The sequence below is a fragment of the Coturnix japonica genome, chromosome 4, assembly GCF_054131305.1.
Source record: "Coturnix japonica strain WE chromosome 4, WE-NBRP24, whole genome shotgun sequence".
Classification (NCBI taxonomy): domain Eukaryota; kingdom Metazoa; phylum Chordata; class Aves; order Galliformes; family Phasianidae; genus Coturnix; species Coturnix japonica.
The window spans coordinates 28,284,302-28,302,720 of record NC_140666.1 but is presented as its reverse complement, the minus strand read 5'-3'; the positions used below and the strand labels follow the sequence as shown (position 1 = coordinate 28,302,720).

The 18,419-nt window shown below is 35.0% G+C and overlaps 1 long non-coding RNA gene across 2 annotated transcripts in view; it reads left to right on the top strand.

Annotated features, from left to right (window-relative positions):
- LOC146761009 (uncharacterized) overlaps positions 1-18,419 on the top strand; it is a 38,138-nt gene that overhangs the window by 19,036 nt on the left and 683 nt on the right. Inside the window, exon 3 of one of the 2 annotated variants that reach the window (XR_014945738.1) lies at positions 2,083-2,285. The exons of the other annotated variant lie outside the window; for it this stretch is intronic. This is a non-coding gene — a long non-coding RNA (uncharacterized LOC146761009). Of the gene's footprint in view, positions 1-2,082; positions 2,286-18,419 lie in introns of those variants that run through there. 2 annotated transcript variants of the gene reach the window in all.

The following is an 18,419-nucleotide window of genomic DNA, read 5'->3' as shown; positions in this document are numbered from 1 at the left end:
AACTTTTGGTTAGTGAGGGTTTTGGTTGGTTGGTTGAGTTTGTTTTTTTTTAAAAAAAATATGCTACATTATTGATCTTTCATCTTCAGATTAGATATCAAAGAATAAACACGCCTAATGAAATGGAATGAAAAATAAATATATAAACAAAATAGCTTTCCTGTGCCACAGCACATGGAAACCGCTCCTTACGTATTTCCATAACTTCTGTAGAGCAATCTGTACCTACCATGGACCCACTTTATCTGAGAGGTTACACACTTGGCTCATCTGTAACTTTTTCCCTCTTCACTCACATATGTCAGCAGTAAAAATTTGATGGAATCATTAAGTCTCCTTCCATCTCATGCCTAAATACAGCCTAGAATAAGCATTACTGCCAAGGGAACTTCTGGATGGGCAATAAAGGTAAGACTTAAACACAGTCTGGAATTAAAACACTTAATTGTTCAACTTTTTCTATTATTTTTTTTCTTTTTTTATCTTTATTTATTTATTTATTTATTTTAAAGCACGATTAACCACAAAGGGAATAAAAAGAAATATTTTTTGAATTAGTATAAAGAGAATCTCATATAGAAAAAGAATAGCCTAACTGCTCTGTCAGAGGTGGAATATATTGCCAGGTAACAGGTAATGGACTACTCCAGAGACAGAAAGATCTAGCCTGGCAACTCCCTTTTGTAGGTACACTACTTAGTGTGGAAAAGAAGGGAATAAAATATTAGACTGGACACTATTTACAATAAAGCATATAAACAAGAGGGGGTATGGCTGTTTATGAAGGTGAATAGTGATAGGACAGAGAGGCATGGTTTTAAACTAAGACAGGGCAGGTTTAGATTAGATACTAAGAGGATGTTTTTCACATGGAGGGTGGTGACAGTCTGGAACAGGTCGCCCAGAGACATTGTAGATGCCCCGTCCCTGGAAGCTTTCAAAACCAATGGGGATGTGGCTCTGGGCAGCCTGGCCTAGACAATCATTATAGTCCTTTTCTACCAAGACGTTTTATCTTCCTATGGTTCTACGTTCTATCATATGAGTAAAAATGAAAATCACCAACCTGAATAAACCACTAGAAATATAACAGAGAAATCATTGCCATCAATTGGATGTTTGATGATTGCTATGAGATGAATAATCACAAAGTCTAGAACAGAAATAGCCACACTTAGTTTCCAAGATTCCTTAAAATATAAGCCTGTTCAGTAAAATTTTCTAAGCAGATTAAATTTATTAATTTAAATGTAGCCTTAGTGTATAAGCCTATATCCTTCTTGTATTCCTGGAAGATTTATATTGGTGTCGAGGTATAACAATAGGCAATACAGGAAATTTTGAAGTCCAAATATTATCCTTATTCAGAGAATATATTGCCAGGCTTGGAGATTGTTTTATTCTCTTTCACTTAGTGTGCTATCATTTTGTTGCATACTGTGTCACAGGAAAAACATGACTATATATGAAATAATAAAATTCAAAAATATCCCAGTTGGCAATAACTTCATAAGTCACTTAAATACTGTACCTTGACAGCACTGGCAGAAACGTGAGTGGGTGCATACCTCCAGTCCAGAAACAAAACATCATTCCATTGAACAGCACTTCATCAGAAATTCATCAGGCTGCCCTCTGGGCAGCATTTTGTTGCTGTAGGTGGACACAATAATCCATAGAGATGGCTTGAAACACACCCCCTTAGCTAGCTCAGACGATCTCTGTACCATGCTGCTATGTTTCCTTAGGATCTGCAGTTTCTCTGTAACAAATTATTGCTTCTGGAAAGCTTCAAGACTCGTCTTAAAAGTTTCAGTAATAGTTTCAGTAAAGTTTCAGTAGTAGTTCATTCACTTTAGACAATTAAAGATAAGCATTGAATTATTGATATAAAAGACAGATTCTTAAATCAGTCTCTTATATTTCTCAGTAAGTCATAACTGCTACAGTAATGGGATCTGTGCAAGAACTGTATTTAAAAATATATAAATATATTCAATATATTATGTGTGCTTTTATATGTATACCAACCTACATAACATCTTTTCTTCTTAATTTGTTTCTTTGCTTGTTTTCCTGCAGTTCATCATTGGGATTGCTTGATAATTAATCAATAAAAATAAGAGACTCGTGACTTGAGAGCATTTTTCTAGGAGCAGCAGCTGCCCATCACTGTGGATATTCCAGTTAAAGTAATTCACAAAAGTTCTGTAGTTTCTCCAGCAAAGAACATCAAAAAAACACGAAATGGTTCTGATTCATTTGAAATGAGTTCAAAATTTATGAATTTAAACAGTAATAAATAATCCTTCAAAATTTTGCTGGTCTCCATAATGTTATATAATATATGGCACAGTGCAGAAAGAACTCCGTTTTCTCTCTTAATTTCCCAAAATGCCATATTACCTTGACATATACAAGGTAATGTAGAGGTTCACTACTTGGCTTTCAGAATACTAGAGATGAGTTTAAAACAGAAATGATAAAGTTGTGAAACAATTTACAATATCTCAACATTTTTGCCAATATATTATAAATTTCAGCAAAGAAAACCAGCAGACTAACCAGCAATTTTTATATCCACTGTTTCTATAAATGAGAAAACTGCCAAGCTGAAATAAACCCAATTAATCTTACTTACAAGGTAACCTGTACATTTCTATGTGAGATCTGTTTCCTTGGGGGAATAGTATAGCTTTGAGCACTCATCTAATCTATTTCTCACATGTATACAATAAAACCTGTATGAAAGTGATTATAATGTAGCTAGACAGACACATTTTTTAAACTTTTTTATTTTTTTCCAAGAGTTGACATCTCCAGAAAAGCTCATTTTGGAGCACTTTCAGAATGCTTTCTGAAGCAATGACATTTAAATGGCCTCTGGCATTTTTGAGGATAGGGTTGGTTTTTCATGTGAAAACTGAAGAAACTTCTTTTTTTTTGGTATGCAGAAGCAATCAAGGATTCTTACTTACCATAAAACATGTCAAAATAATGGATAGCCTACTCAGCAAAGAAAATAAATTTAAAGAAGTCAGGTAGAAACACATAACATTCTGCTAAGAAAAGATTCCTTGTGCTTGTTCAGTTCATTTATTGCCTTCATGGAAAGCCATACTACACAATTATTTGGAACTGGTTTATTTTCCCAGTATAAGCCTTCGAAATGAAAGAAACTTCTAGTACTTCCAATGCTAATGTCACTTTTCTGAATGTATGTGTGCAAAAGAATTCCCTTTTGATTTCCAGTTGACCAACTAGTTAATTAATTACTGCAGATTATTATGAAATCAATAGTAACATGCTACTGCTGATTCACTTTGTATTCATAAATGTAAAGGAGCTTCCCACCCCTTCATTATTTAATTTATTTATTAGGAAGATTCTTTAATGAGTAATATATTATACTGGCATGAAGTCTCTCACTTCTGTATACACAAAACAGAAAAGTGGGAATGAGGAACCTTTCTACTTCTATAGATTTTGTTGGTTTTCTTTTTTTATCAGACATAAAAAGAGCAAAAAAATTCACTCATTCTATTTTGTGTAACCCCTGGCCATACAGCTTTTTTGTACTACTGAGCTCATTATTATCAGATGCACAGCTACTTCAAGTGCTAGAAAACTCAAAGAGGGACGTCTCTGACAATGCTAATACTTGGGAGCTACTGAGCAATTGTAGCCTTATTATGTTGCCTAATATGTATTTGCTTGAGGTTATTTGTCATTATGCCTACCTGAAGAGCATCTTGTCTCAAAGGCAGGTCTTTGTCTCTGTTATTGTAAATACTTCTGGCTTTCTGGTAGCTGATTTTTTTCCTAGGGTTGTTTATGTTTTCTTGATGTGATTTCTTACTATGAATAAGAAAGACATGGTACATTGCTGCTTGAGCTAAAAGATTCCTGTAGCATGGAAGCAATGTCTCAGACATACCATCTCATCTGTATTGGCAGCAAGAAATTGAGCAGTGTAAAGAGCATTTACACAGATCTGGAGATAGAAAGACATACTTACTATAAGGCCACACTGACCTTGCCGCTGGGCTATCAGAATGCACTGAAATTATTTAAATAAAAAAAAAAAAACAATAATAAAATTAAAAAAATATCTCAGCACAATTGTAAAGAGATCTATGTCATATATTAAATGCTTGGAAAAATCAGAACTGTAACTCATGCAACCTTATTCTAAATATAGTTCCTTTTTGGAGATGTTTCTTTTTTCAGTTTCCTTCATCCACCCTTTTGATGTTTTTAATTCATGGGTGGCAGTTCACAGCAACTTGACAATTATTGTTATATTCTGGTTTATAGTTATATTTAGATATCCTAGGAAATTAACACGCAGTATATATGGTGATTTGTGACAAACACAGCTATCAATCTATTGTTATAGACTTACAGTTGCTTTTTTTTTTTTTTTTTTTTTTTTTTAATATATCCCGAAATCTATGTGAGCAGTACAATGTCTGTATTTTCTGTCCAGATATTGCAGCTGAGTGGGGTAAATCTAACTGCTCATAGCTGACAGTTCAAATATGAAAGAACAAATTTCATCTTTCAAAAGCAAAATGCCTCTGGCATCTTTTTTTTTTGTTTGCATTTGTCAGTCATGAAGCTGTATGCCAGATTCTGAGAGAAGAAAAGCAGCAGTGTCACCACAGGAGATATAAAAATGTTGGTCTTCAGAGATTTGAAGGAGAGGTTTGGTTTCATGGATAATAACTGAAAATGCTTTGCAAACTTTCCATTGAATTGATCCATTACATCAGTGTTTGACACCCAAATGTCTTGAGTAGTCCAGTTGTTGCACTGAAGATCCTTATTTCAATACATCTTGACCTCCTTTGACAGGATTTACACCCTCTCATCACAGAACTGACAAAACACAGTTACATTTTTTAAATGATCTAAAGTTTTTAATCTTTAATATGTTTTTAAACATAATAATTTTAAAAGAATAAACATAATAAACTGAATTTCTGAAACAACTGCTTTTAAAAGTCTTCACATCCAGCTCAACGGGAGTAGAGGTTCATGGATTTTGGTATATGTGGCAAGTATCCAAACAGATGAGGCTTCTTGGAAGTCTAAGTAGAAGACCCAGACCCACTTTATGCTGCACTTTCTTTGCCATGTTTTTATCTGGGAATCAAACTATCGTAGGTCCCTGCAGTGATGTTGTCAAGTCTTGACCAATACTAATGGTTGAGTGCCAGGTAAGAAGACATGGCTAACCCAGGGATCTCAGGCACAAGCAATGCACGTGAGTGACCAGAAGAGTCTGCCCCTCCTCACCCTCATTTAAGGGTTAGCAGCTGAGGGAGCAGTATCTCTCTGGACTGTAGTTGTAGTTCTTGCTCTGGCACTGGTCATTGGAAAGGAGTGAGCTACTTTTTCTTCTTGTTTCCTACTGTTCAATACTGCTTTTCTCAGTAGAAGGCACTGTTACTGCCTTCTTTTTCCACATATCTCTGTAGAGTCTCTTCTGTATAAAGTTCAGGAAGACCAACTAAGAATGTATAGCTGGGAGTTGGTATAAATAATCCCCTCTTTAATTGAAAAATCTTTAGATTATTATATGTACATGGATCATGGAAATGAATCTTGTTTGCAGTACTGATTTTCCTTTTCCTTTTCTTTTTCCTTTTTTTTTTTTTTTTTTCCTTTTCTTTTTCCAAAAATGGAAACTTTAAAATGATGTAAGTTGTATATATAGACCAAATATATATATAAATATAAACTGAAATACTCCAGGAGAAATACCTGGCTAATATCCTCTAGGTACTGTTTTGTACAAATAAAATTCTCCAATACTTCCTTGGCCTGCAATCCCAGAGGAAACATGAGCTACATTTTTTAGGAAGTAGATTTGCTTGAACTTAACATGATATAAGATGAAGCTCCTACCTCAAGTGTACCATAGAGTCCTGTTCTCTGCACTGCAACAGGTCTGCTGTCTTCATGTCACTGATGTAAAAGGAAGTTTGCAAAGGTGATGAAAGAGTGCGCATCATCCACAGAAAGGAAAAAAATTTACTGCTTGTAAAAACTGTAGAAAAACATAAGCATTAAAGCAGGTAAGATTTATCTCTTCCAGATAAAAATACACAGAAGCATACAGTGCGCAAAAGTGGGTCATTAAAATATGAAGCATAACTATTTCAACAGAGAAAGGTTCTCAGATTGTTTCTGTGTTTAGTACTCTACATACTTGATGCACATTATTAGTTTTTCCAACACATGAATTCAAAAATAATTTCTATGCCATATCATAGATATGCCATATCAAAGAATTCAATGTTGTTTCCATTAAACATGGAAGCAGTTGTAAATGTTTTGTTAATGTTTTAATGAGCAGAGTACTTTATTTCTTTGTGGGGAACAAATACATAGCATGTGTGAAGGTGAACAGGATGATGATTATCAGAAAACAAGACAAATTTTATAAACAGTATATACTGTAAAAGAAATAGTAAAGCAATGCAATATAGCCTAAGGAACATTTGCAGGGTATTTCCAATATTTTCCATAAAATCAAAACTCTATGTTCAATCCTTAAATAAACATTTTCAAGAATGTTTCCAGGCCACTGCTACTGTACTATCTGCTCCTAGAGGTTGATCAAGTGAGAAAATGAACCTGGAAGGTTCTGTCTTAAAAACTTCTAAATACCAAGTGCAGAAAAAGACAGTCTTGAATTGTTTCTTTAGACTCTCAGTCATGCTTAGTCAGTTCTGCATGGTGAGTAGTGCTCAGACATAAGTGCCAAACTTAATATACAATAAAGCAAGGGTACAGCGTATCTTACTACTTAGAACAGAAGTATTTCGTGATTCTTTGTGGATTAATGCACAGAGAAACCAGACATCCTCATCTAGTTCATGCCATACAGACCTTCCTCTTTTTGTTTATTTGTTTTCAGGACATGAGGCAAGGGATCACCTTTCTCCTGAGTAGCTTTTCTCTTGTTTTCCTTTCCAAAATGTGCTCATTTTTATGTGCTATGCCCTGTATGAGTATATGGGATCAAATGGCTTATAATTAATGCCAGAGGATCTCTCAGCTGGATTTAGACAAGCATTGCCCAAGGCTTTAAGAATTTACATAAGCATATAGGCACTTAACATCAGATATTAGGATTTCTTTTTTAAAAATTAGGATTAAGTCAAGAAAACATCTTCATGTGAAAACTTATGTCTACAAAAACAAAAAAAAAAACAAAACAACCAACCAAACAAAAACCTTTTGCAGTATAACAATGAAGACTGGATGAGTGCATGTGTAAATCACAGAATGACCTGAATCACAGAATGACCTGGGTAGGAAGGGACCTCAAGGATCATTAAGCTCCAACCCCCAAAAATGCTGAATCCAGCTACAAAATTCCAGAAAACAAATTTTAAAATGAGACTTTACAGTATTTGCTACCTTGTTCAAGACACACGCTATAATGATACAGTTCAGAGTTGTCTCAGACACTGAGATCACGTTTCTATTGCACCAGAATCCAGCACTGCTTCCAGTTTTCTGCAGTCTGCTTCAGTAACATCTCCTGAAATTGTGAGGTTTGAATCCTTCTAAGTTAAATTTAAGGTGTCACTGTGCCACTATATCAGGCATTGTACATTGTAATGTGCTGTTTATCACTGTAACAAGTACTTCTCTTTGGCAACAGTACGCTGTTGAAATAGCCCACAGACTAGGAATAAAAAGTACTTGTGCTAGGAAATCTGACAAGCTATGGAGTCGGTAAGACATAACCCTCCCGACTGGCTGACCTCAGGAACATCAAATGACACTGTTTCAATCAGCTGTGAATATCATTGTATATGGGGGAGGTATGTTAGAGTTCTGAAAATAAAAGATCTCCATAAAAAGCAGCAAGGTATGCATTTCAAACTGGTATCCTGATGATTTTCACTCACTGGGAAGTAAGTGATGAAACACATATCAACAGCTATGATAAATGGAGCAGGTGAAATGACGCATTTTAGCAATACTACACTTCTTAAAAACAAGAAATGTCTAAATGTAGATTTAGTCCGCATTTAATACTTGACCTTTTGTCTCAGCAGTTAAAAAAAAAACTTGTGGGGAAAATGGCCTGTTACAAGTAATCACTGACTTAAAACTAAAATCAAGTCTTCAAACAAACTCCTAATCCAGTGCCTAATTCTATTTGCTCTTGCTATTTGTACACGTCTTTCTTTGCAAATTTTATATATCAGACCTGACTTTTTGAAGTGGACTCATAATAGCAAGCGAACATGAAGTGGTGATATTAATGTCTACTAATATGAAAAGATTTGAATGCAGATATTAAGAACATTTCAGTGTTTGTCCAGCAGTGGTTACCTGTTGAGTCTGTTTCTCAGTATTGATGAGAATTACTTGATTACAAGTAATTGATCCTAAGGGATTTTCTTTGATAGTACATTATGACACCTTTACTATTCTCTAACCAGAAAAAATAAAATCAAATCTGAGCAAGCAGAGAATAGCTGCTGTGAAAGATCACCAGAGATCACGCAAGTTGAAAGACCACTGCACAGTCATAGAACTTTATACAGAAAAAAAAGAAAAGAAGAAAAAAAGAGAAAAAAAAGAAAAAACATTCCATTTAGTGAGTTCCCTTTTTATATGATGTGTCAGGCTCTTGTACTTGTTACAGTAGAAAACTCAGTAGGAATGCAAAAGCTGTAACAAAGAAAACCTCATTCACTGCAAAGAGTATCCTGTAGTTGAATGCTCACACGTAAATAGTATTTCTAAAGCATTTTGCTTTTAACTTTGAGTTGCAAACATTGCCATGGGAACAGAGGTGTCAGCAAATTTTCTTTATCAAAAGATCATAGATACAGCCAACTTTAAACCTGCTCTTTTCGTTTGGTGATTGGTCTACACTCTGTCCAGAAATCTAGGGAATTTCTCCACACAGAAAGGATCCTCTAAACAACTGAAACCAATAATGCTCTGTTCTTTATTTTTCCTGCCATCTTTTCATCTGAAACACCATTGAAATTTGCTCAGTAGAAAGTTAAATTTAAGCAGATTACAAAGTGGGATGCAGAAGTTTTCCAGTGATGTTCTTCCATTACAAATCAGTATATTTATGAGGATTACATTTATTATAAGAAAGGTTTCTCATTTCCTTGCTCTGTCATGTGTTGATACTACAAGTGAGGATTTCAGGCACTTAAACTTAGGAAGAGTTACATTTTAAGGAATCGGGGTTTTGATTTAAGAGCAATGCAGTTCATTTCTAGCTGTGCAGCCTCACATTAGCTACAAGTGATGTACCTATAGACTTACCTGTGTGGTGGGTAGTGTCTCAGACTCACTGGAATTGCTCAGGAAATAAAATGAGGTGTGAGTTTCAGTAAAAGCTGAGCTATACCAAGGAACTTTGAGGGTTTAGAAATCAATGTTTAATACTGTTTCTGCTTCTGAATTTAACAGAACCTAAATCTTGCAATCTTCTTCTGTTTAAAGCCATTACAATGCCCATAGTTTTTATTTTAAAAGCTCCGGAATCCAAATGCCAATATATATGATAAAAATCTTTCTTTCTGCTCAACATTTTCACAAAAGCAGTTCATTTCAGTGGGAAATGCCAACACAGCAAACCTCTTCTAAAGAAAGTCTAATATAAAACTGATTTATCAGTTGAGATGACGGCACCCAAATTTCAAGTATGGAGATAGTCTGCATATCATTGCTAAATCCCAACTTGAGAAAACAACCCAAAGGATCCTTGAAATTGCTATTTAATAATATGCAGTAAACAAATTTATTAAATGCTGGCTATTGCTGGGACTCTCTTCAACTGCAAATCCAATGAATTACTATCAGAACAAAACAACAACAACAAAAAAAGTGGGGGGAATTTTTAAGTGAAAAGTAATGAACACCATTCCACCAGAAGATGGATGATAAGAAACAGTAGTCAATACTCCATTAGCAAGCCCATTATAACCTTGGGTTAGAAACTTGCCTTATTTTAGAAAGCTAAAACAATTGTAAGTGAATTTTAACAACTAAATAAATGTACATGCTAATCTGAAGTTACTTAAATTATACAAATTAGCCATGCCTTCACTTGTACTGAACAAAAAAAAGTTAGTAACTCATTATCAGACCCATTATCATACTCCTCATTGCTAATGTGTCAGCATTTCCATTACAAACACTTCTTTTCAGAGCTTTAAACATCAATTGTACTGCTGAAATTCTGCTTTAGTTCCTTCATTATGGGAAATATTCTTATAAATGGTTTCAACATAGTTAAAAAGCCAACACTTCTAAAAGTGAAATAATAACAGTTATTATTTTATATAATTACCTCAATTTCAAACATTCCTTTGCAATTACAGGCATTCAGTTACCTAAACAACTCAGCTCAAAACTGACAGGAAAATCCTAGCCAAAACTTTTTCAAGACTGAGGCACTGAAAACACGAGGTGAATGTGAACTTCCTCATTTCCTTTCTCTAAAGCAAGTATTTGGTTATGAATGTGTCACTTCTTGCAAAACTCTAGTATTTAATGTAGTATCAATAATCCAATTAATCCAATGAGAAAACTAGACTTCATTTTGCTGACGCCTGTCACATATATGTTGCCTGTAGGTATGTTATTGTAACATTTACGTATAATACTGACATCATTTAAGGTATCTATCTATCTCATTTCACTTGGAATCAGGGGAGCTATTTTTGAAGCTTCGTGTTTCAAAAAGGCATCATCAGATTTCATTGCCTTGTGAGCTTAGGGAACTTTTACTCTTTCAGAGAAAAGGGTACAGGTGGAACTCATGGAAGAATGTTGCTGTGTGTCTTCCTCCTTGTATCCATTTAAGTTCCTCTCTTATTGTTTGTTGTTTCAAGAGGCAGAGGAAAAACAAACTCTCTGCTTTTCTTCATGTCTAAGATGTCAATGTTATACGTAGTTTGACTTTCTAAAACAAAATGAATTATTTTTGTAGTCTAGCTCAGTGATGCAAAGTGACGTTACTTGGATATGGAGAAAATAAGGGAATCTATCTGCACTAAGGCTATGGTTAATCCAAGTGTGCTGAAGGATTAACTCTTCTAAGCCTTTTGAAAAATTTCACATACCTATTCTTTCTACATCAAACTTTGTCACATCTCAAGATGAATAATGATAGTGCCTCAGTTTATGTATTGTTCAAGATAAGGTTTCAAGTTAAAACCTGTTAGAAAGATCATAGCATGAAAAGCTCCTTCCCCACTAATACAGAAACTGAGCACAATCTGCAGAATGCAGCTCATATCTGCCCGCTTTCAGATTTTCTGTTGGCAAGTCTTGCAGACACAGATGCATGCTCCTCAGAAATGTGGTTTTGAACAGTCATTTTACGGAAAGGAATTGAAATGTATGTCCTTTAAAAAGATAAATAACACTGACTGCTGCACTTGTTGCTCCTCTTCCACCTGTAGAGTACTGATTAAACAGTTAGGATGCATTACACACCATGAAAAACAATCATGAGAAAAGACAGTGGTTTGAGGAGGCTTGACAGATTGAACTGGGCATGTTTAAAGAATCATGGGTTCCTGAAACAAAACCCTGTGAATGCAGAATTCTCCTTGGAGAGACATAGAAAATTCAAGAAACTGTGACCTGTGTAAAAGGAGTTTCAAGGTCAAAATCCTATGTAAATTTAATGATAAAATAAGCAGAAGAATTTAAAAACCTTCTGGTCTCAAGGAATTTAAAGCAGTAAATATGATTAATCTTCTTTTATGCAGATAGGATATGGAAAACTAAAAAGCAGTTGGATGGCTGTGACTGAGTTGGTAGAACATATCATAATATTAATAGGCTTAGACAAATATGATGTCTAATGGATATAAATTGGCCTGCCTTTTGCAGAGTGCAGCATTGCCACAAAATGTCACTGAGATTATCTTAAGGACTCAAAGATCATGAGAATAAAAGTAATCCAAATTCACACTGTTTACATGAATTTCTAAAAGTCACAACAGTTAGGGAGGATAAGCATCTATGAGAAGAAAAGGAAAGAAAAAGGATACTACTTGGTTCTTTTCATAACATAAACAGAAGTCCAAAGTGTATTTTCTTCACAGTGAAGTCAAGAGGGAAAGTCACAGTAACCTGTGCTGTGATGCAGCCTGTTGAACACTTTCCTTTATCATTTGGAAGCAACAAATGAAGTCTGTGCGTAGAAATGGAGAAGACACTGAAAACCTAAGAGAAGAATAAGAATTTGTGTGCAGAACTGAAGGAAGGCTTTGTAACATTGAGTGACTAAGTAATAGTATATCAGATCAAATTCATTGTAGGTAAACAGATAATATGGTTCAGGGTGAGCAGGGCACTGAGAGAGTGGAATTCTTAGCTTGTCTGTAAAATGGTGATCTTGGAATTAAAATCCCTAAGGAACAACTGTCAGCTCAACACACATCACTCTCAGAAAATCAGACTAAAGGCTAGGAGTCATAAGGACAAAAATACTAAAAAAAAAACCAGATTATTCATATGTAACTACATAAACCATGCCTTATCCATATTTTGCAAACTCAGATGAAGAAGAGAGAATTGAAAAACTGCAACAATGATCAAGGAGCAACATTTATACTACTCTTGGAATAAGTACCTTAAGGATAAGCAAAGAAAATTAAGGAGTCATACAATAATGATGTATATCCTTATCAATCCAAAGTGGGTTTCAACAACACGGATATTTCTTTGCACTACACATAGCCATGCTATGGAAAATTCTTATCACACAGTAATTTGGATGTGAGTAATCTGCATAGATTAGAAAAATGGTGAAATATCAACTGAGAGCCATTAATACTGTGTTAAATGGGCTATTTAGTGCCTCTTCAGGATCAATAAGACCTTGATAAGCCAATTACTGATAAGCACCTGCTGTGCTTTTTCTAATTATTGGATGCAGAATACAAATGTCTCAAAATCATGTTTTTATATGCATCCCATATATCTTAATTTACTGCATCTGCAAACAACTGAATCACACTGTTCACTCCAGGAGATTCCTCTGATGACAAGAAGTGTACCTCCCTCTCTCGTCACACTGAAGTCTCTCTCAGGCTTTGGGATTTCTCATGCCAGTTCCTGCTGCACAGTCCAGTTCACCCATAGCTCTCATAACTGTTCACTGTAATCCAAAACTTAGTGGGGGAGAAAGCAGAAAATTGAGATAAACATGTTTCCTCTGCATAAAACTGTCTCCACAAAAGCTTAACAAACAGTGTTATGGTTTGTCTTGTTGTCAAAAGTAGCAAACACTCTATTATTGGAATAAAAAATTTAGTGTTAGCTCAGTTACCATCCCAATTATCCAACTAAAATGTAACTATTTTCATTAAATCAGCTATGGTAAGATTGGTAGTTGTTTAATTAAAAAGTCCCTAAAACTGTCATAAAAGAAAACTAACATCAACTATGTTTTCATTGTATGTTCACCTTTCCAGTGTCCTCTTATGTCTAAAAGCCTCTGACTCCCATTCTTCCCACGCAGAGGTCCTGATATGTAACCATGAGTTGTCAGCATCCATGATAAATCAGCAAGAACAGAACAGTGCTGGTGATTGGACCCTATTTGTCTTCATTCTTGGGTCCACTTGGATCAATTGTTAAATGTTTTCTCGCCGTGGTGTGCTTCCTCTTCACTAGTTTATCCCATCAAATCAGTTATCATAAGGGGCTGCTGCGTGGTAGACTGATATTTTTCCTGGTTTGCTAGACCTTACAATCTACTCCACAGACACATCAAAATTCTATGATATGTGGTATCCAAAGAGCTTGAATTTCAAAAGATAAACAAGAGTCAACTGCTAGAATTTTTTAAAAGAAACTTAAATCACCTAAGGTCCAAGTCCTGTCAGGTCAATACAAAGCCTATCAACTTAAAATAGCTATGGCAAAAATTCTATTTACTGGGTTGTAAAGGGTAGTGTTTGCAGTCTGAGAGTGTTTCATTGGCCAGAATACAAAAGAGGGCTGAAGAAAGCAATGGATAACAGCCCTTGCTTGGAAACCACTCTAATGCAGAAGGTGTAATTATTATCACAATTTTTATTCTTTTTTTATGTTCGGCCATGATGTCAGAAACAACCTTCCCACCCACATTCTGCTATACTGAGTTGCTGTGACACAAATGGCAGCAGAGGGGCAGTCTGACAAAGTGGTGTCGCCTGGCATGAGAGCAAGTACGGAGCAAAAGCGCACGCTGAAATTCTGCCACGTGGAAAAATGGCACCCACTGACTTGGTGAACATTTATAGACTAAACAGTGGCTGTGAGCACATTGAGGCAGTGAGTGGGTCATTTCAGCAATAGCAACAGTGGGTTACCTCCACTGATGCAGATTTTTATGGAGAACAACCTGCAGGATCTTGTTCATAGCTGCTGAAAACACATAGCTGGTGGTAGTGACTGCTGCAAAATAATGTTTTGTAGCTGAGAATTTACACTATCAAATAGTGTTACTGTGCTCTTTGTATATGTTGTATTTCCACAGTAATTAATAGGTGTCACTACTTCTTGAGGCACCTTAGTATTTTCTTTTCCCCACTGTTGAATCTGAATTACGAAAAGGCTCAGTTTTAGTGTGGTACTTCAGTCCTCTCAGTTACTAAGAACATTTTTTCTGATTTTTGATATTTGAATTATCTATAATCACAATGACTGTCTATTGATGCTACTAAGCAAATCAAGTAAAAAGACTTAGAAAGGGCATGACAATTACTGTACTCACTGTCATGTAGAATCTCTTCTTGTCGTGATCGTAGCCCATTAATATATCATTTTTAAGGAAGTTTATCATAGTCTACAAGAAAAGTAATCAAACACTATTACTGAAAATTAGTATTTTACACTCCTATAAAACAAATACATGTTTATATATGTATGTGCATATATTCTAAGTTGAGGGTGGCCTGCTGGCTGAGTTTTTTTAATTGAGTCTGTTGCAAATCTCACATTATTTCTGAGCTCTTATGAAAATGATTTAAGAAGAATGTGTCTGAAATACCTCAGAGACCTCTGAACTGGTGAAAGTCAGATTATGTTTCTTTCTCTCTTGATGTTCTTGCTTCTGTTACCAAGCAGAAATTGGAAACTGATTTCATCAACTCTCAGTCTGAAAAGAATGACCGCTAGATTCCACATAAAGAGAGTAACATAAATTCTGTCTTAGAAAAGAAACAACCTTGACAAGAATGGTGACATGTCTCAAAAAAGAAATAAAATGTAATAAATTAAACCAGCTAATAAGTTACATCGTGCATCCAAAATATAAACAAATGTGACTATAACAAGAGCACCTGACGTACTTCTACTTCACCTCATTTCCTGTGGAAGAAAAGCTGATTTGGTAACTCTCTCTGTGCTATCGTCTATGTCAGAATCTGTCTTCAATCACTTCTGTATGTACTGTACGATTTCAGAAGAAATTGAGAGAGGTGACACCACCTCCAAAAATAATTGCATGTCTGCAAGTTTCAAGAAACTAAACAGCCAGGTAGAGGAGAAGATCCTTTAAGTAACCTTCCTTAGAGAAAGGCTGCAGTATGACCTTAAACCTTCCCAGGCTCCAAATTAAAAACCATCTTGAAAACTGGCTGCCTTGGATTCTACGCTTTAGGGAAATATTTGTTACTGAGATCATTAGATAATTTTCTGCCATTTATGATTCCTTTTCCCATTTTACTCACAGAATAAAAAGCATTAATTGAGAAATAAATACATTTTCTACAACTTCTACCTTCATCATGGGCACTTGAATCATATAAGGTATTTTCTATACTAGACTACTAGATTAGGAATAGAATGGAGCATTCTAATAAATCTAAGCATAATGTAAATTGAACAACATTTATTTCAGTTTTCCACAATCATTAAAAATAAAAATAAAACAATAATAATAAAAAAAAGATATACAAGATATTGCAGTGAAACATTCCAGGAAAAATATTAATATGTGTATTTCACACTTTATTGCCTCTATTAGTGTACAATGTACAGACAAGGCTTACCCTGCTCTGGTAGTTTCATAAGGAACCATTTCACTGATTTATTTTTTCCCCTGAAGTGTGGCATATTCAGCAACAGTTGTTTAGCTGTACTTAATTAAATGTGGCATGAATCAGAGAGAGGCACTTTGAAAGAAAAAAATAAAAACAAAAAAAAAACCCAGTCAGTATAGAGAAAGGTAAAGCCTATGAGATGTACCCCTGAGTTTTTTCTTTAAAAAAGAAAAAAATAATAATAATAAAAAAAAAGTAGTATCTTTTGTCAACAACACAATCCAAGAAAACTTTATTTTTTTGGCACACATCTACTTCATGCCCAAGGAAATTAATGAAATATTCAATAAGAACTCACATCCAGCACAAAGAACACCTGTTCAGTACAATTTGGGAAGTCACATTTGCCCATAGTATTTAGGTGCCTTTGGTCTCCCCTGCACAAATCAGTCAAGTGACAAATAAAATGAGAAGTTATCCAATAAGGACAAGCTGTAAATCAGGCAGACCTTCATGGAGGTAGGCAGATTTATGTATCCTCAGGTTCTGAAGCAAAGATTTTACTGGGAGAAAGGAAGGCAGATGTTTACGCACACACAGAGAGCGGTAATTTATGTTTGCCTTTCTGCAGCTTATTGAATTACAACAGCCTATCTTACATGTACTGTACTACATCAAGTGTATTATCAGAGGTGTATGCTTTGCTGGAGAATTAAGTAAAGCACACACCAAAAACTGCAGTGAGCTTATATCCAATTCTGTTCAGGAATATTTGCAAGAAAAGGGTCAAGATCAATTCCATTAACCCGAAGGCATCACTGAAATAGATTTTAACCCCCTGGATGTAATTACTCAGTGAGATTGCCATTAGCACCAGTCGAGCTCTTGATGGATTGAAGTCCATTAGCTACTCAAGTTTTTCTAAGACTCTAAATTTATCCAAGTCTCATGGTAGATATTTTGTGTTTGACTTAACTGGGATGTCACATTCAACCAAGAACCAGTGCTGTAGTATCTCCTTGTACTACCATTTGGACTTATTTCTGTTTGAAAATACTGACATACATAAACTCAAAACAGAGGGCAAACCATTTCAGTTCATCATTTCACCCTTTATCCAGAATCTTCCTAGAGGAAAAAGTTAAGAATATCCCAACTCTCCTGTGTTACTGGGCCATAGTGCTCCTTTTTTCCTTTCTACATACACTTCTTACATTGAGATTATGAGTTTAATTTTGTTTACTAACTTCTAAACATGCTACAGCTACTGATTCATCTCCAAAAATTGTCTTGTTGGGTATATCCTAGAAAGTGAAGATTTGTAGGTGTGGGACTTCAAAAAGATAGACACAATCATCTAGTTCAAAATTCTGCTTAAGAAACCTGTAACAAAAGTTAGGATCAAGAAACTGGTGATTTAAAGATCGATATTTTATTCAAGCATATCTTAGGATAGTTAGAGCATTTGAATTCCTTAGTTATACAAGCACTTAAATCCTTGCCTTTAACTATTTTTTATTTTTTTTTAAACACATATTTAATAACATTGGTTTACTCAGACTCAAAATTCTAAGGATGGAGCTCCTCAAAACTGAACACTGCTGCATCTGAAGGGCAGATAGCCCTTAATTTATTGTTGCTTCATGCACATGGATTTCATGCAACCTATCATACCTGTGAGTACCCATGATATAAAAAACTCTAACTGTTGTCAGAGCTGACATGTACCAATTTGAATAGGAGGCATATTGTCTCTAAGAAGAAGCTGATTATGAGCATAAATTACATGAACCACATTCACGGCACCTTGTCAATGCTGAAAACTGAGACACTAATTCTCATCATAACTGTTAAGAATCCTGAGCTGGGAACAGTGGTCTAAATGCTATGTACTACCCTGGTATAAATCCAGACTAAGTTTGGCTTCAATTACTGAGATCAGAATTATCTACCATTTTCTTTTTCTGTCACCTTTATCTGATCACAAAATCACTTTATCACTAAATATATCAGTGTTTGATTACAGATTATATGCTAAATTTGTTATACTGTGGAAAATGTTCTTGACCATCTGCTTGTAATTACTGTAAAAACATCTAAAGCAATTCTGGTGGCCCACTAGTAGCTGCTGTTCTGCACAGATGTATAGAGACTACATTAACAATTAGATTCCATGCATATTGGGTCTCATAAAATTAGTGAACATTAAGTCAATTTATGCTGCTTTTTCAGAATTGTCCAGACCAAAATTCTACTCTGGAAATGTCAAAGAATTTTCCAAAGAGCCTTCTGTGAAACTTACTATTTTGAACAATTATTGCAGTTTATAAAGTGATATTTGAAATTCAGTATATTTAATTAGTAATTGAAAGG